Source organism: Gallus gallus, chromosome 7 (assembly GCF_016699485.2).
Source record: "Gallus gallus isolate bGalGal1 chromosome 7, bGalGal1.mat.broiler.GRCg7b, whole genome shotgun sequence".
Lineage (NCBI taxonomy): Eukaryota > Metazoa > Chordata > Aves > Galliformes > Phasianidae > Gallus > Gallus gallus.
This window is the reverse complement of record NC_052538.1, coordinates 30,557,270-30,576,695: the sequence shown is the minus strand read 5'-3', so window position 1 is coordinate 30,576,695 and position 19,426 is coordinate 30,557,270. Positions and strand designations below refer to the sequence as shown.

Below are 19,426 nucleotides of genomic sequence, written 5' to 3'. Positions count from 1 at the left end.
AGGAGTTAAGTGACATTGGCTCCAACACAGTTCACACCCAAAAATGCAATACAAGCAAAGAAATTATTCAGATGCTCAGATTTAAGTACTGGAGCAGAGCCAGCCCCCAGCCCTGTGCAGACCATGCTCATCTGAAATTGCTGGGCAGCGCTCCAGCTGCTGAAGAATGCAGTAAAAGCAACGTGTCCTGAACAGGTCAGGGCAACAAACGGGCAAGTGCAGGGAAACTTCCCCCAGCAGCTGACAACGATGCTGAGGTTTTTAACGAAGCACAAGGAGTGCTAATCAGCTGCTTCCTAAACACACTGTCATCTTCTCAGCATTCAAAGGGACAGTAAGCCCCAGTAAATCCCTGAGAGCAGGGGACTCCTGCCCGAAACAAGGGGTTTCCACATATGTTCATTCTTCGAGCAAGCCTACAAAGATAACTGGCTGCTGCTCCCCATGGAGCAAGACCAGAGATGACATGAATTCTGAAAAAACAGAAATAAATTAGACACCATGAGACTGATTCTAATCTCTCCTACCCCAGCAGGGCTGAGCAGAGCCCACTGATTTACACCACAGTAAGCACAATGAAGATTTTCTGCATAGCTAGGTTCACATAACACAATTTGGAACAGTGGCTGCTCTGTCCTGATATGATAAAAAAATATTGCACAGGCAACATATGCTATCTACAGAGACATGAATAAGTTACATTATGAAGGCCACCAAGACTTCACATCAAATTTAGTCACAGTATATCTCAGCTCCCACATGTGTCAGCATGGCCAGCTTAAACTGGCAAATACAGAGGGGAAAAAAAACTGGAAAGGGGAAAAACCTGAAACTTACATTTTTAAAACTGACTCTACTGAGTCTTCGAGATTAAATTCATGCAGCCGCTTAAATAAGTTTGAGATGTGTTTCACTGCAAAACACATAGCGCTTCTCCAAAGCTGATTACCTACATGTGTGTTCAACACCCTCGCGCTCCGGCCAAGGGACTGTCTGCACTAATAGACTCTCACAAAACTAAATAATGAGCAATTGTTTTCGTGTGTTTGAAGGGCTAAACACAAACACCCCTTCAGTTTTGTTTGGTTCGTATGGAATTATGCTCAGGAAAAAAAAAAAAAACAGATAAAGTACATTAGGTGTAATGGATAGAAGGGACCTCTAGAGATCATCTAGTTCAGCCCCCCTACTAAAGCAGGTTCCTACAGTAGGTCGCACAGGTGGGCACCCAGACAGGTCTTACATACCTCCAGAGAAGGAGACTCCACACCTCTCTGGGCAGCCTGCTACACACCAGTGAAGTATCGTACCCTGATCCCTGGTTAGCTGGGGATGGAAGGAAGCTCTGAAGCTGCTCCTGCTTCCCAGACACTGTCAGACAGCCACCAGCTCTGGAGGAGTGCTGAGAGGCAGATGACTCCAAGTCAGACTGCTGGCCCCATTCTTACTCCCCATCCGCACACACTGCTGTGGAACAGGGAGCAGCTGTGTTCCTGCAGCTTCCACAGGACAGATGTTTCTCCACACACCCTGCAGCATTTCACTGGTTTAGGAAAATGCAGTCTGGCACCGCTCTAGTGTGGACTTGTCTGGTATTTGTAGCTGAACTTAGAAAACCACCAACTTGAACTGACCCAAACCGAAGTTGCGATTTCAGCCTTGTCATACACCAATTAAAGTCCCCGTGTTCACTGGGAGCCATGACCTTCCCCCACCACAGGTAAACCTGACCTACTTATATCTGTCTGAAATGGAAATGCTTACATGGACACCTGGGTGGCACTCTCCATTTAAAATATATGATGCAATTAGAATCATCCCAAACACTAAGCAGCAGCAACAACAGAAGAAACTGCAGCCCTTCTAGCTGGCTATAAATCATTTACTAGATGTCTAGCACAAAGATAAGCATCATTAATCATGCATAAATTTTCTTAACGTCAACGTAAGCAGTAATTACATAACCACTTTCCTAGCATGCACAGCACAAACCCACTCCTTGTGATATCCCTAGGTAATGTGGACGTTTCCAGTGTACTCTATATCCTCAGATACCAGTGAAATCTGCCTTGCTTTGGGAGAAAACTGTTATCCAAAAAGCTAACTCTGTTCTCTCCCAAACTAGCAGAAAGCCAGGTCTGCAGCAGCAAAGGCAGAGCAGCAGTCCTATTTAATGAAGCACTGGCACACATTGCCCAAAGAGATGGTGGATGTCCCGTCCATGGAGACACTCAAGGTCAGGCTGGATGTGGCTCTGAGCACCTGACAGAGCTGTGAGTGTCCCTATTCATAGCAGAGAGTTTGGACCAGACAGACTTTAAGGGTCCCAACTCAAATGATTCTATGATTGCTGGACAGACGCTGCCATGCTGATGCCTGAGTTCAACAAAATGAAAACTCCTGCACAGATGCACACAAAGCAGGAGGAGATGTTAGGGCACAAGTGCACATGACACAAGTGTAGGTGCATGTTCCCCAGTTTTCGTTTTTTGTTGTTTTTTTTTTTTTTAAATCATGAGCAGAATTACACTAAGTTGCCTTTGTTCCCACCTAGAAGATAACCATTATGTGACTTCGTATATATGGGAAGAGTTGCTTGATTTGCTGCACCTCTGCTTCTTTGTCTACAAACCTCAGTTAACAACATTTAGTCTTATTCTAGTAGGACGTCAGACAACTGTGGATAAAGGCATACAGTATGAACGAGCTCAGCTTTTGTCCAGTGAGATCACCCAACAGGAATCAAAATGTTAAACCCCATAATTCTTTGGTAGTTTGCTACAGTAACTGTAGGGCTGAATAATGCCTGAAATAACACCCAATGCTAACACAGCAGCACATGGAAAACGACCACAAGCAGCAGACAAGCTGAGGAGTCTCCTCCTGCCCCAGGCAGCCTCGTGGTCCAACCTGTCCCCAGAACAGCTTTTCTTCACATCTAATTATTAAAACCTTTGTAGGTGGGCACCACCCTTATTGGTTGTATTCACCAGTCGAGGTATTCTGATGACCTCCTAAGTCAAACTGCACAAATTGTAATTATTTCATCTTTTTTCTTCTATTCAGTCATATCTGTTTCTTGCCTGAAAGCTGGAAAAGATCCTGGGGATTGAAAGCAAGGATATGAAATTACTGTTCTGCCAATGAATTGCTTCTTAACTTGCACCGATTTGCTGAGGGTAAAACCCAGGAACCCCAAGTTTTCCTGCTTTAGCTTTCAACTATCCCAAAAACACAATAAAAGCAGCTTTGAATTTAGAAGTTTAATTATAAACTTAGCCAAGTGGATTATAATGAAAAATGTTCCAGCAAGGGAGCTCAAACTGATGCATTATGACTACATTAAAGAAAACACCAGAGAATAGACTTTCCATCAGTAGAATGACTTTAATTAAAACACTGATAGAGCAGAACTGTGCTGTGAAATGGCACTTGTGTTACATCTCGTTCAGGCTAAGTGCTCCCAGCGTACCCTATGGAAACGTACTCAACTTTCAGTACCAAAACATGTATTTGATTTCACTTTGCTGGGGAGCTCAGTTCAGAAGACCAGTTCCATGCAGCTGAAACAAAACTGGCCTCACTCTTCCACAAGCACAGAATCGTTTGAGTTGGAAGGGACCATTGAAGGTCGTCTAGTCCAACTGTTGGGCACTGAGCAGGGCCACCTACAGCTAGACCAGGTTGCTCAGAGCCTGGTCCTGCCTGACACTGAATGTACCCAGGGATGGGGCATCCACCATCCATGCATCCAATGTGCACAGCTTGCACTGTTTTCAGAGCTGAGGATGTGAAGCTCCACCAGGTGCCCAGAAATGACCAGCAGCACCCTGACATTTCCTTCCCCACAAACCAGTCACCACGCAACCCAACATGTGTCCAAATGTGAGCCAATGGTATTTAACCACTCAGTGGTATTTAACTGCCACAGACCTTTTGGTGCTCTACTCATCCTGTCTTAGAGCTCAAAGTGCACTCATTTACCTTCACAAATGTTCTTCAAAATATTATCATACTCCTCACAGCAGGAACAAGCACAGAGCAATTAAGATCAAAATGCTCAGGACTGTCAATAGGTTTCTCTTGTGAACTCAGGCATTGATTTCTTTCTGAGAAGCAGAACATAGAAAGTGCCCAGTAACTTTTCAGCAACCTTTTCACGCTGCTTGTGCACTGTCACATATTTAACTAAATAACAAGAACAGCTGCAGCAAGTCAAAGCAAACTTCCGCAAAGGCACAGATCCTGCCCCTGACAAGCAGCTGATGCCAAATGCCCAAGGTGCAAAGGAACAGAGCGTGCACAAATAACACTTCTTGCTGTACGTGCCCCGTCACCAGCAATTTGCTGCTTCCACACCTCCCCAGTCAGCCCAAGGAGATCTTTGCATTTGACAGCCCTCAGCGGACGCTTCTCCTACAAACATATGGCACCAGCCCCAGACCTAGAGAAGCTTTTAGCACCTACACGTGGATGGCTGCTCACTGCAAGCCTGCAGCCAGCACAGCACAACACAGCAACAGCAAAACTTGACAGCTTCGGAGGAATACAAGTTTCTTTTTGTTTATTTTCCAGTGGTTAAAGAAAAGTTTGAGTCCATTGTCAATACGCTGTCGTGCAATGGCTTTCATCACTGGCAGCAGATGAACCGGAGGTCCGTTCAAACTCAGTTCTATCAAAGAACTGCAGTCACAGTTGCACAGATCGCGGATTACTGTTAAATTGCAATTAGGCAGACAAAGGCAAAGGCAGCTGGCACTGCTTCCAACACCAGTTCAGTAAATGCAAGTTGTTGTTCAAAGCGGATTATTCTCATTTCATCGGCTAAACATTGCATATAATGCACATTCAGCAATATAATACCTTTTGAAAACTAGTATTTGAAATTATTTTCCTTTAACAGGCAAGCCTGAAAATCAGACTCAGCAGAGCAAGCTCTCTACTTTAGCAGCATGATCGTTCCCACTGGAAACAACAGAAAGCTTCAAAGTCACCAATTACAATGCAGCAGTTTAAAGAAAAAAAAAAAGAGGGGAAAAAAAAGCACCTCATAACCTCTGCTGCAGGAACAACAGCAAATTTCCCCAGCACTTCCATTCAAGTGCTTTCAGTTCACAGAAATTAAATTGCTTTACTGCAGCGATTTCCTTTTTACGTTCTGATATTACTTTATATTATTTGACATTAATAGGGTATCGCAGGTTGGAGGTCAGGGTTTTTTTTTTCCTCTCTTTATTGGAATGTGGCCACTACGCAGGGTTTATCAGCCTTCAACACAAGGTCAGAACAGCACGAGCGAGCAGCACAGAGCAGGACGGGGACAGCAGCTCCTTCCTGGCTGCAGGATGGGCGTTTGTGGGCTGGGATTTCAGGCAGCAGGCCTAGGCGCCTGACAAAACAAACTAACTAAACATAGGCAGGAAAATACCACCATTTTACTCTGGTTCTCAGTTCTGGCGAGAGCAAGTGGAGGTTCAAAACTGAATCCCATGTATTGGTGATGGCTAGCAAAGAAGAGCAGGCTGTTGGTCAGGGCTATTTGGGTACATAGGGCAAGCTCAGGGCCTCTCGCATGCATGACATTTTCCTTCTGCTGTTGTGCTTCCATTAAGAACAATGTATTATCTACAGCATTTATGTTTCTGTATAACCAGTCATCACCATTTCACTGTTGTTTATATGCAAATAAGTTTATGTGTACAGACATACACATCCACAATATAAATCCCATTTCAAAAACTTACTTCCAAAGTGCAGAAACAAACATTTATCCCAACGCATCTTCTGCCATCAGCTGTTTATTTCAATGCACCCAAGTATGAACTTGTAAGAATGAGAAAACAGAGCACAGTGCACACCCTGCAACACTCCCAGACTCACAGTGTGGGCCGAGCAGCCACCGCTGATCAATAGAGAAGGAGTGGTTCTCTATTCCCTACCAGGCATTTCCACCAAAGTGCTGTGATGAGACCTCATACAACCCAGGCTTTGTTATACCTACTGGAAAAGTAAAACAAACTGTGTTGTCCAGTCTTGTGTAAGAATACGCGCTTCAAATGGTTACAGCTACAGTTGTCAATGAGCTCCAAGACGTTGTGTGATGCCTGGCTATTGATTACTTCATTTTCCTTCCCTCTGTACTTTGCAATGGATCTCCCAGTCATTAGCGACAACTGGCCCACAAACATCGTGTTACATATAGGGGTTATTAAAAAAAAGAAAACATACACAGCGATGCCAGCATGCACACACTGCACTATGAAACCAGCCAACTTTTGTAACTGCCCTGCAGACTTCCTCCTTCCTCCTACACGCTAAGAGTAACACAGTGTAATTTGTGGCTTGTAATAAAAAGCGGTGGTTGTTTATACATAGGTTTTCTGAACCGTGCAAGCTGCTGCTTGCAGCCAACTGCCTCGTGCCACTGAGCATCTCCAGGAAGGGCTCTGCAGACCTCATTCCCCACATGCACTAGCAGGACTCAGGAAAAAGGAGCTCCTGCCAAAGATGCACACATCACATCACCTCCTCTGGAGCAGAAGTGATGCCAGATTTATGCTGTAGCTCAGAATGGGCATTAGGATGCATGCCTTGAACTCAGTCACTTCAACACACTTTGAGAGCCTCAGAATCAGACGTAGGAATAAGTTTCTCATCCCAAAGACATAAAATCTGCACATTTCTTTAAAAATGGACTTGCTTTCACCCTAAGATTAACTGTGCATGACAACAGAAAAAAACATCCAAATGCCATAAAGTGCAGTTAGAAAGGTAATGCCACCCTTCAGATAAATTGGGGCAATCAGTAAAGTAAAACCAGATGTCTATTAAAAAAAAAAACTTTGTCTGTTAACATTTCTATTCCTATTGTTTTCCCTCGTAGCTGGTTAGTCACTCACTGTATTTTATCACATAGGAAACTCCATTCTCTTTAAGGTGAGAAATATACTTGCCCTGAACACAATTGAATATGATTCACACAGGGTCCCTAACACTATCACAGCTTGGATATGAAAAAATAATCATCCTGACATCAACTGATAAAAGCCCTTAGCATAACATTATTTAAGCAAGGTCAATTGCCTGTGCCAGTTGTTCTTACCAGAGTTCACGTTACATCACTGGTCCCATCATCCTGACCTTCCCTGCTGTCACCCCCATTACAGTTCAATTAACAGAGGAGTCCTGCAGTGGCTTGATGAGCAGCTGCTGCATCTACCTGGCAGTAATTCAATAAGGATACGCCATAGGAAGAGATAATGAGAAGTCAGCCCAGTTGTTCTTTCTCCCCTTAGGAGAGCAGATGAGTTTGGTTTATGGGAAAGAGCGTGACCTAAGAAAATTATCCACTAATTTCATATTTCAGTGTCTCAATGTGCTACTGGTAACTTAAAGTCTTTTCTGACTTCTCTGAACTGCACAGGCCACAAGTGTCCAGCTCATGATTAACATCCCTACCCACATTAAAAGAATACACCTTGTAATTTTCCTCTGCCGGTTCTGCTAGAACAATCCTGCTCATGCATTCAAAGCACCTGAGCACAACAAACGAACCAAAACTACTACCCAAGTAGCAGACAGAATGAAACTCCTACCCAGGCCAAACCTAGAGAAAACACTTTCACAAATCCAAGATCCTCCTGGTTCTCTTATTTTGCAGACAGCTCTCTCCCCGCTCCACAGAATACAGCAACCAAAATTATCAGTGTCAAGAGAAATGCTCACCTCCTCCTCACTTCTTCCCTTCATTTCCTTCTCTACCTTTCTTGTAGACTCACTCTTTGACTCTCTTTTACTCCTCTGTTGGTTAAGAACCACCTACTCCAAGGGAAAAAAAAAAAAAAACAAAAAAGGAAAAACATCACTAACAATGACACAGAGCCATCTGCCACCTCTTCCTCTTCACATCAGTGAGAGCCACTGGTGGAATATTTGAGGGATGCGCACGGTGTCCTACAGAGCTCTCTTTCACACTCAGTGCTATGAATCAAACAGCGCTGGAAATTTCTCTGCCTGCCTCCACTCAAGGTTTCCAATTTCTTCCATTCATCCTATTTCTCCTCTTCTAAGTACTAAACCCAAGAACATTTTTTCTGTATGCCACTTCCACTGACGTTCAAATTCTGACCATCTCCTCTTTACCCCATTACCTTCAGTTCACTCCTTCTAACCCCCACGTTTATTGTCACCAACTTCAACTTCTCAGATGAAGGCTTATTTTGCTTTTGACTGCAGAGTTCTCATCGTTCAATGATCTCAAACCCTACTTCTATGACCTTACTCACTGAAACAGGCACTTTCAACTTAATCTCAAATAAACTTTCTATTTTATGACCTCTTCATGTCACTCAGGTAGAGATCTACTGAAGAAGATGGGCGTGAGGTTAAGATACCTTTCCTTCCTTAGCTCTGCTAATGTGGTTAGCAAACCACAATGAATTTATGTGGTTATTGTACCTCTTGTATCTCCACATCCTTGGCCTCGCTTCTCCCAACATGAGCTCCATTTGATGCCCATCCTTCCCAGCAGAGCCATCTGCACCATGCTACTTGCTGACTGCTCACCTGCTCAACCACTTTGAGTACCACCATCAGGCCTGCTCATCCCCTGCTCACTGGAGAACAGACTAATTTCAGCTGGCAGCTCCCTACTTACCCCTGCAGGTCTCTAGCCCAGCCTCCTGCTGAAAGAGGGATCAGGCAGGATGAGGCAGCTATGAATCACACAAGCTATTCTACACCACCCTCGCTGGTTTTGTTTCTGCTGCCCACCACAGGGCTTAGACAACCAAGCTCGTGCCAACTGACATCAGATCTCAACTTGCACTTCAGCTCTTGCAAATCCTACAAACCTGGCAGCTTTCCTCTACCACAGAATAATTTTCTCTTCTTTAATCAGCTCTGCCATCTCCTTCTGCCCTTCAGCTTAAGCACCTGTTGTACATCTACTCCTGGCTACCTTTTTCTCAGTGCCCAAACTCGCCCTTATCCTCTGCCTCTAATTCTTTCCCACACTATATTAGTTGATTTCTTCTGAAAGATAATGGATGTAATTTTATGACACTTGCCACCTTCTCTCAGCTTGGTTTCTCACCCCATTACAATGTTTTGCTCCTTCTCCTAATGAGGCCTTTGCTCACTTGCATCTCCCCTCTCCTATGTTCTGATTGCCCGGGGTCATTTTCCACATGCCTCCCACATTTTCTCCTTCATTGTTTTCTGCTTTCTCCCCCTTTCTGGACAAGCTTATGAAGGAAACAGCACAGACACGCTACATTATATCCAACACAGTACACCATACCATACCAATTTTAGAGCTGGAAATAACTAGAATGTAAACAAATGCTAAAATTAAGATTGCCTTGCATGAATTCGTTGTGATAGTCACGATTACTTATAATTTTATCATATTACTAAAGTCTATATTAAATGTCATTTACAATCTTTTACTTCTTTTGCTTTTACCTATTGGTGACGCTTTCAACACGCCCTTAAAGCCTTCCTCACGCTTCTCTCCAAAACAAGCAGACAGTCCTCACAGACACCAACAACTGCAATTTAAAAAGTTAGGCACTTCATTCTTATGCATTTAAAGAAATAATAGTTATGTGCACCATTAATCTAACTATACTAAATTAAGTTAATAAACACACTCCAGATGCGATTCAATTTGACTAAAAAAAAAAAAACCAATAGAGAGAAACTACACAACAAATGCCATACCAAATCATTTCATGATGTTCCCTGGCTAGTTTTGTTTCAAAGCTCTGTTGCATTATTAATGGAAAAGTAAAACGTATCTATTCAGACATATTGGGCACACTCTAAGCTGCCTGCAAGGAATGTAAAACACTGCTGCAGGGGAAGGACTGAGAACAGCTCTCAGGGTGCCAAGCCTGGCTAACAGGTGTATTTTAAGAACACAACAGGAGGGAGCCCAACGTTTTGAGTTCCAGTTGCCAAGCCTTGATTTGCATTTTGACCAATATATGTTGTGGTGATTAGTGCATGATAAAGCATTTCTTTGTTTTGAAAAAGAAATTAGAAACACATTTTTCTTACTAGTCAGTATAAACTCATCAGAATGCATTAACTTGAAGAAGTCGGGATATGTATTTTTCCCTCTATACTGCACTCCTCCAAATCAGGTGGATAAATGAATGAGTCAACTAATGCATAAAAGCTTTCGTACAATTCTTCACACATTGATGGAAGTTTACTTCAGTATTTCCTGTGTGTTTCAGAATTTAAATGAAAATTGAGTCAACCTTTATATTCACAGAGATTACCAGCTTCCTCAATGAAACGGTGCACTTTAAATTGCATGAAATCTCCCTTGCTGATAGATTCCCAAGCCTCATATTCTTGCCTGCTGAAAGTACATACACTGCTATAAACACTTCCAATATTAAAATCCACATTCATTCCCAGGCTTGTCTTCCCCATGGTTTGAGCTATCATACTGTCCTTTAGCATTTTCTTCCATCAGAGAGATGGGAATCTGAACTAAATACATGACTTGACAGTAGCAGCAATCCAATACATCTGATTACTTCTGCCCTTTAAATTGTAATTTTATGCTAGATTTGTGTAAATACATTGCAAGTCCCAGGCATTTCTTGAAAAATTGGTCTACCAAACAATATTCAGCAGAGGCAGCAGAAGAGCTGGGTCATAATTTTGTCTTTATATTTTTTTCCTCATGTGGTAAAACTAGCAGGGAACTGGGTTACTACTAGACTCAAAACTCCATTTACTATGTAATTTTTCTTCAGTACATGAGTCTTTTTAAAGGACTGCAATTGCTTTGAGTTACACAAAAAGACTGATCTGTATAAAGTGGAAAATGTCCTCCATTCTACTTGAAGGTTGGGGTTTTGTCATGCCAGCAATTGTTTCATAGGCACAGGCCACAGTGAAGGTAGAGGACAAAACCAGAGAATTTCTTGTTCTGGGGGAAGAATTTCCCCTGGCTTACAGGTAAATGCACATTTTCTAGTATCAATTTGCTTAAAATGACAGGCTCTGCCTTCCTGTTATCTTCCCTTCTACATACAATTAACAGTGGGTTGGCCTCTGTATTAATGAATGCCTAAAGCAACCTGGAATTCCCTTATCAAGGACCTCTCTATACTGCAATTCAGCAAAACAAAGACAATCTCCTAATCGTGTGTAAGAGCTCAACTAAATAATGATTTTAATGTAATCCTGTTTAGTAGCTCTCATGTCTTCTGTTCTGATGCCAGTGGTACTCACGTCCTAAAACAAGCAAGCACAAAGAAAGAGATAGACTGGATGAACAGCAAGAGAACAATACAACTTCTCTTCCCTTGAAGATCACTTGATGGAAAAGAAATAAACAAAGAAAAAACCACCCTAAGCCCAGAAGCATATAAACAGGTTATAGCAGAACATAAAGCTCAGTTTGGTTTTCCTGGACCTCCATCCATTCAGACAAATGTGATACAAACTGCAAACAGAAAGATGACTCAGTTCTCCAATCTTATTTCATACCAACGAGTTCCAAGCAATACTCCAAAGTCCGCCTGCTTCCAACTGCAGTACTTATTTAAGGTTAAATACCTTCATGATCATTGTGATCAATCATTTTTGTAACAAGCATTTCAAAAAAATTACTTAAAAAAATGCAACATGCCCAGCTTTTTGTACCTGTGCAACTAATCTACCAAAGCATTACATACATTGGCAAAGCTTTGAAGTGGTATTTAAAGTTATCATCAACATCCATCCCAAAGGAAAGATGCTGACTGATAAAACCTACCCACATATAATTCAGTCAGCCATTGTAATAAAGGACTGTGGAAGTAGGTGTAAATGGATTATGTTGTACTAAATTCTTGCTTCATTTTAATCCCAAACTCTCCAAATTGCAAGATGTGAAAGTACAGGCATGAAGATGAGCAAAAAGCTGTTTCAGATGTCCAACATGTAAAAACAGTGTTCCACTATGCTTCTATATGCTACAAGTAGTGATGAACATTACCTATATAAATCCATACCTACTAGATGTTTTCAACAGCATCTGAGGCTTGAGAATCAATTGCAAATTTGCATTTTAGAAGAGCTAATAAGAACAGACAAGAGAACTCATACAATATGCAACATTTAGCAGAAAAATACAGCCATGTGTTTTCCCACACAAAATAGACAGAGGTAATATCACAAGCCACGTATTTTTAGTCTTCTAGAATGTATTCAGGAAGAGCTTAAAAAAGTGCTTTAAGAATGTCTCCGTAAGGGTTCTGTTAGGGATGTAAGGCAATGCCACATCCGACTGATCTAGCTGGTGCTGGGGCACCAATGGCACCTGCACACGCAATTCATCCTTCGGGTAGAGCACTGTGATGTGCACACATCTGTAGCAGATAAAACACTGTGTTGAAGTAGCAGCACATAACCTATCTTCAGATGAACACGCCGCAAGTACAGATAGAAAAGGCAGGTTCATAACTGCACTGAATCATACAGGAAAAGCTGTAGGCTCCTTTGCCAAGACCACCTTAGGAGATCACCTTGCCAAGGCCACAAGGACCCTCCAAACTCTGATCTCTGCTGTCAGCCCTCACTGAAGTACCTGCCAGCATTCCAACACAGGACAGCCATTGGATCCCATGCAAAGGGTGTCAGCCAGGAGCAAGGAGCTGATGGCACGCACCCCAGAGAGGCCGAGCTGGAGTCACTGGGGCAGGAGGAGCTGACAGCTAACTCAGATATCTTTCTCTTGGTAGCACTACGGTTGACACACTGGGAAAAAGCATTTAAGCCATGAGTGAACATTACAGAAACACTTCTACTAAGGAAAAAAAGGAAGAAAGGAGTTGGGCTGTTTCTGGCTTAGGCCAATTACTATCAGAGATTTGCACAATTCCTAAGAAATGATTGCTTCTCTTCACAAAACTTGCACCAGCATCAGAACCAGGCCGAGACAGTCTTATTCTAATCGCAATTTGCCTTCCAGGTAATCAAAGCAGCACAGCACTGAGCCAGTTACTTTTCTAAACAATCCCCACTGCAAACTGGTGCATTGGGAAAGGCTATGAGACCCAAATTACTGCACAGCCACAAAGAAGGTGAAGGTGAGATGAAATGTGAGCAGAGACCTGTCACAACAAAAGGAGACAGTCAATTATTTAAAGAAAGTGCCTATCCATGAAGCTCACCACGGAGAGCCTCTGTAATAGCGAATCACATCCAATTAGGGACAGAAAGCCCCTAGTTAAACAAGAAGGGGAAAGAATAATTAGAAGTTGCTAAAGTGGTGCCTCGGGCTACGAGAAACTCCTGTTTCAGTAAGACAACAGAAGAGCTGCTGTGCCCTAACGCAGCCCTGGTGCCTGCAGAGCACAGCAGCAAAACCCACCCTACACCCCAGGAGCTGCAAGACCCCCCCCAGCCACAGACAAGGGAATAGCCCTGGAGCAGGGGCCAGGTCTCCAACCTTCCTGCCTATCTCAAGAGGAAACCCCACCAGTCCTCTCAAGTGCCAGGTGAACAGCAGTGCAACAGCTCCAGCAAATGCACTCGACGTGCATCCGCTTAATTATTTCTTAGTGCCAAATGTACGCTATGCACACCACGTGTGCTCCACCACTCAATGGTGCACTTGAACATTATCAGAGCCTCGTACACAACACTCAAAGGCTTCATTTTTAGTGGTATTTCAATGGCTGCTTCGCACACTCACGTGACAGACACCGGAACACCAGATGAACAGTCTGCTAGTCAATTTTTCTCTCTTTATGTATTTGTTGTATTAAATCGCATTGTTTGTCAATGCAGAACAGCTTGCAGAGGGAAACAGGTCGGAGTACCCACCTCCCCTTTCTTCCCTTCCCACAAGCTGCCAGCTTTCACTCTCACGTACCTTTTCTCATCAGAGAGGATTCTGGAGTTGCTCTCAGCTAAAAATAAATCTATCATTCTGCGAGCACTGATTCATCAGGAATGAACAGTACAGCAAGATAATTCCTTTCTGCTTCCACAGACACTTCCATACAAGGCGCTGTGCTGGAGCACGTCTACCAAGCCTGTACCTTAACGTCATCCAAACAACCCCACCAGAAGCTGCTTCATGTGTTTCCCTTTCAATACAGAGAAGTTTCTGCAAACCCATAATCGCTATTTGTCTTACTAACCTCTGAGCACATTAATGGCTAATTGTTTTCCTGCAAGCTTTTCAAATTTATTCTCTAATAAAGACAGGCATTAAGTGGGTCAAACAATCCTCCTGAACCATCTGCATCCAGGCTGTAACTTCTACTTCACCTCTGATATGTATTTTAAATACAGATGTGATGCTTATTTGAAAGTGTCAAGAGTCAAAGAACACATTCTTGAGTGAGTTCTTCCTGTAGCAAACCATCATTTAAAGCATCAATTCACAAATCAAACCACTGTATGAGAAAAGAGGCTGGCAAGGACTCAGTCCAGAAAAAAAGTCACCGTAAAACAAATCACCGCAACCTCATTCAGCAGTACTTTCAGATGTGAGCCATGATTTCAGGTGCTCCTTTCAGAGCAGCGTAAATGGGTCAGGATTGCAGAAAGCTGGGGATGAGAGCCTCCAAAAACCAGCCTCTCGCATTGGTGGCTGAGAGAGATGAGAAAGGAATGTATCCAAAATTATTCACATTCCATATCCTATTGCAAATTCTCTTCCAATTGCCTGAGGGAGCTGAAATAGCAGCCTGTGCAAAATAAGTGTCCATCAGGCTTGCTGCAATTTCCAGACATACCGAAAATAAAAAGGCTACACATATATATAATCCTGACACGTCAATGTTATTTGGGGATTAAAATTGACCTTGTAAGTATCTTAATAAAAGCTATTATGCTGTGCTATAGAATAAGGGAAACATTAAGATAGATTAAAAATGTTAAAGACAGCTCATGTAAGGAACTAAGCCTCTGTGAAGAAGCAGATTCCTTCTGAACGGATCTGCTCTGGAAGCTGTACCAGAGGAGGTAACGTTAGTGCACAGAAACCATAAGAAATTCTGTCTAGCCCAACTCTGAAGCTTACACTTCTTAATTAGTGAAGTATATATGAATTTTTCATGATAAAATTTTCAACTTCTTTAAAAAAAGAAAAAACATGAGTCCAAAAGCTCTCCCTGAATCTTTATCTGAAATACAAGGAGTGCTTAACAAACGCTGCATAAGGGAAAGTTACCTCATCTGATATGAGCTACCGCAGTACCGAACCTGCTCCTGTTGGCACCGAACTCAAACGAAACTTGTTTGAGATGTAATGCACGTCAAACACAAATAACTTGGTTAGCACTCTTTTTACTTCATTTCCAGAAGGAAAAGCACATTTCTGGATTAAGTCCCAGAACATTTAATGCATGCAGATAAGCAGCCCTATACATAAAATGCACTCATTAATGTACTTATTAACTGCGCTCATCAGTAAGGTTTCATCTACCATAGCCTCTTAGAAATACCACAGGAAAGAAAAAAAAAGTCCTATTTTGAACCAAAGCGAAAAGAAGGAAAAAAAAATCCAACAGAAAATCCTCAAAACTCAAAGTGCAATTTTCTCCTGATTCTGAAATCATTTAAGAATATCAGGGAAATGAAAGGCTTTCCAGAAAAGCACAGCTGCAAGGAGCAGTGGGCAGACACAATCAAACCAAACCGTATGATGGAGACCCTAAATTTGGGCCTGCCCAAAGCTGTATTTAGTCAGCTTGCGTGTGCCTCTTAACACAACGTTGAGAGGTGGCTACGTGCAGTTCTAGCTTAGCTGTTTATTATTCCAAGAGAAAATAACTGGAAAATGAACCACAGCCCATATCATGAACAGCCATTTATATTTTTAGACTCTGCTCTGAATCGCAGCAAATTCCTGTGCTCACACATAAATCAAGCATCATACAAGTGAAAATGGCAATGTATGAGGCACGTCACTCCCTACTCTTGAATCAAGGCATTGCTTGGCACGATTCCTCCATCTTTCATTGTCTCCAGCAGAAGAGCGGCCTTTCATGCATCTTATGTCAGCTTCTAATGTAAAAGACAGTCCCATGAAAATTAAGTAAATGAAATCTAGACAGCACCTACCCATTCTCCTTGCTAGAAGTTACGGTCTCATTTCAGAAGAAATTAAAATATTATAATTCCATCAGGAAAAAAAATAAAAATAAAGCACCTTTTGCACATTCCCTTCACTGTTTCATCTTATTAAGTCATCATCCCATGGGTGTACCACAGATGCCCACGCTCTTTCTTCCCGCTTCCTACACAACCTCAGCTGCCTCACTGTCTCATCCACATCCCCAACTCCTCTTCACACCTCCTCATCCTTCTGTACACCCTTAGCACCTCTAGCTTCAGCCTATAGCCCCAACCAACAGCCTTGTAGATGCCCCAAACCACACACACGCATTATCATGTCACTTTGGGATGATGCTCACCACACATGCTGCAGCCTTTCCATCAACAGGAACATTAATTTTGACTGTCTACTTCAGGCAGCCACCAGCTTTCATTATGTGTATAGAAACATAATTGCCTTTGAGACATCCACCTCTCTATGAAATTTGGTTTAGACTGCAGCAGGCTAAGAGGCACTAACAAACCAGGCTAAAAATAAGATGTAATAATACATTACATACAAGCTCATAATCAATTACCATATATAATTTGACAGCACATTCTATATTATTTGAGATGAAATTGATTGTCTGGGACTGGCATAATATCAGGTCTCCAACTAAAAATAAGCACCCTAGCTATAACTGGGGAAAAAATGCCTCCATAAATATTCCTCTTACAGTCCACCACTATTGTGTTTCTTTTCGTTAAGGACCAGATCTATACATCACACTGTTGTATGAGAATCTCCTTCATCTCAGAAAAGAAAGTTTTCTGTCTTTCATAGTTGCATCACAACATTTGTAAACAACATCCTCAATGCATCCTAAGGGGCTCAGAATCCCAACAGAAGATTAAAAACACTTCAATATATCTTCCTACTTTAAGTTGTAAGATAAGTGAAAAATTGACAGATGTTTTTAAGATTAAAGCAGCCAGCACCAAATCGAAGCAGAGAACTGATACAATGGGGACCCACATGCAGCAAGACACTGCTCAGCACAGCGGCAGCACGAAGCTCTGACATCCCACCCATAGAATCATAGAATGGCCTGGGTTGAAAAGGACCACAATTATCATCGAGTTTCAACCCCCTGCTATGTGCAGGGTCGCCAACCACCAGACCAGGCTGCCCAGAGCCACGTCCAGCCTGGCCTTGAATGCCTCCAGGGATGGGGCATCCACAGCCTCCTTGGGCAACCTGCTCCAGTGCATCACCACCCTCTGGGTGAAAAACACACATTGTAAGGGTCCAAAAATGCACACAGCCCAGCAGCCCCACGTTGCCCCCCATTCCCTCGCTGTGAGCCCCAGGTCCGCAGGCACTGTGCTCACATATACAGCTGCACTACAACCACTGTCCTGGGCAGCCACGCAGAAGCACTTGGCTTTTCTCCTCACAGCAGTCAAGCAGCGCACAGAAAATTGAATCAGAAGGGTAGACAAATAATACTTCACAAACCGTAGTGCTAGAAAATCTTCCTGCACTTTGAAAGAAACTTTTGGCTGAAGCCTTAATTTGTGGGAATTGAAAGGCTCATAACAATTTATGTTGGATTAAGGTTCCTGCCCAGTTAAATACCAGTACTGACAGTCCTAGATGAGCAACCATTGGCCACGTGTTTACAGGCATGACACCAGAGCATGCTGCCCTTGAACTGCAGATCAGGCTCCTCTGGGGATACAAAAGCTCACAACCCAATATCAACAGCTGAGAACTGCACTCGATCTTCCAGGCATTTCCAGCAGTGGATGGGCACCTCCACCACTCTCAAAGCCTACTCAGCACTCCAGTTTGGTCAATTTGCCAGTGACATGCGCTGAAAAAAAAAAAAAAAAACCTCAGAACTCTTTCCAAAGTTTCTCCTGACACGTAGGCTGTTGGCCATGTTCCCACCAGCTCCCCACACAGTTGTTGAAGGTGTGTTGCTTCAGAGCAGGCATCCCTCAGCCATCTCCCCAGGTTGATAGAAAGGGTGCTTTATTGCACAAGAGCCCTTAAGCACATTGAGAGCTGTGATTGTCTGGGAAAAGACAGACACCACTTCCCAAACAGACACCCCCTGCTGCAGCACCAGCCCATCACCGCCCTACTGCCAGCCTCAGACGGGGAAACATCAGATTGACTCTACAAGAGGTTAGGGATGTAATGACCAAATTGGAAGGGAAAAGCATGAAAGCGTACTTGAAATCTCACTGTTTGTAGCTGCTGATTCCTCTCAGAGCACCTCCATGCTATCAGCTGTGAAGATGAACTGGCAGAACTTTTGTCCTGTAGCACATTACCAAACCAGCCCTTTCCCACCACACGCCAAGACTGAGCAGAGAGCAGACCACCAGGGAGCACTGGACAGGTCAGCCGGTGGTCCTCACTGGGAGTGGAGCAGCTTCCAAGAATTCCCCACTGCCTCTCCCCTCCAAAGAAAGGCTCCAAGTCCTCACCTGAACTTGCTGCCTCTAAGTCCCAGACAGCTGTGCCTCCTCTGCTCAGTCCCCAGAGCTGGATTACACAGAGGCAGATGTAATGCAAGGAACATCCTCTCCTTGTGTACTCTTGCAAATATAGGTATCTCTCCTTTCCCTGTTAGCCTTCTCAATTTCCATTTCGTTTTTAATTTGCATACTTTTTCCAGCCTAGCTGGTTTCAGCGCATTTACCACACTATAAAAGATTTATAAAGTTTAACAGCAATCATGTATCATTTTCACCATACATATGTTTTATTAGCCTCCCAGTGTATTGCTTGTTTTAGCTTCTCAAAAACATTATCCACGACATCATAACAACACAGATGATTCACTTGATATCAGCATTTCTGGCCGTATATTTTCTGCATGGAGCAAAGAATCACAAGACGAGCCCAGGAAAAGATTCAGAAGCCTTTTATGCAGCGCTTAATATTCTCACAGAAGCCTCGATTTGTTCTGCGTTCAGTCTCTGTTAACATCTTTCAGATGTCCTGAGGAAGCCCCACCGGGCTCACCCTGTCCTCAGCACCTCAGCAATGCAGAGCACCCAAACTGATAGGGCCAAACTGTGAAGTAGGTCTGACAGCAGTATGCAGTTAGTCCTTGAGATGACTTAGGCTGCTGAGATGGACATAAGTCTGCTCCGAGTATCAGTATCGCTGGAAAACAAATTCATTTGTCTAGGTTGTGCTATGTCCTGAAACCATAACATCTTTCATTTCAAGCTACCACAGTCATGGAGAGCTTATGAAACATCAAGACTCATCACCTGCGCTACAGCAATCCACCTGTGTTATCACCTATTATTCCACAGCATGGAGCAGCAATCTCCCGTGACC

At 43.1% G+C, this 19,426-nt stretch overlaps 1 protein-coding gene across 13 annotated transcripts in view; it reads right to left on the bottom strand.

The window, feature by feature from the left end:
• The window catches only part of THSD7B (thrombospondin type 1 domain containing 7B), a 481,009-nt gene that overhangs the window by 242,907 nt on the left and 218,676 nt on the right, over window positions 1-19,426 (bottom strand). The window lies entirely within an intron of this gene.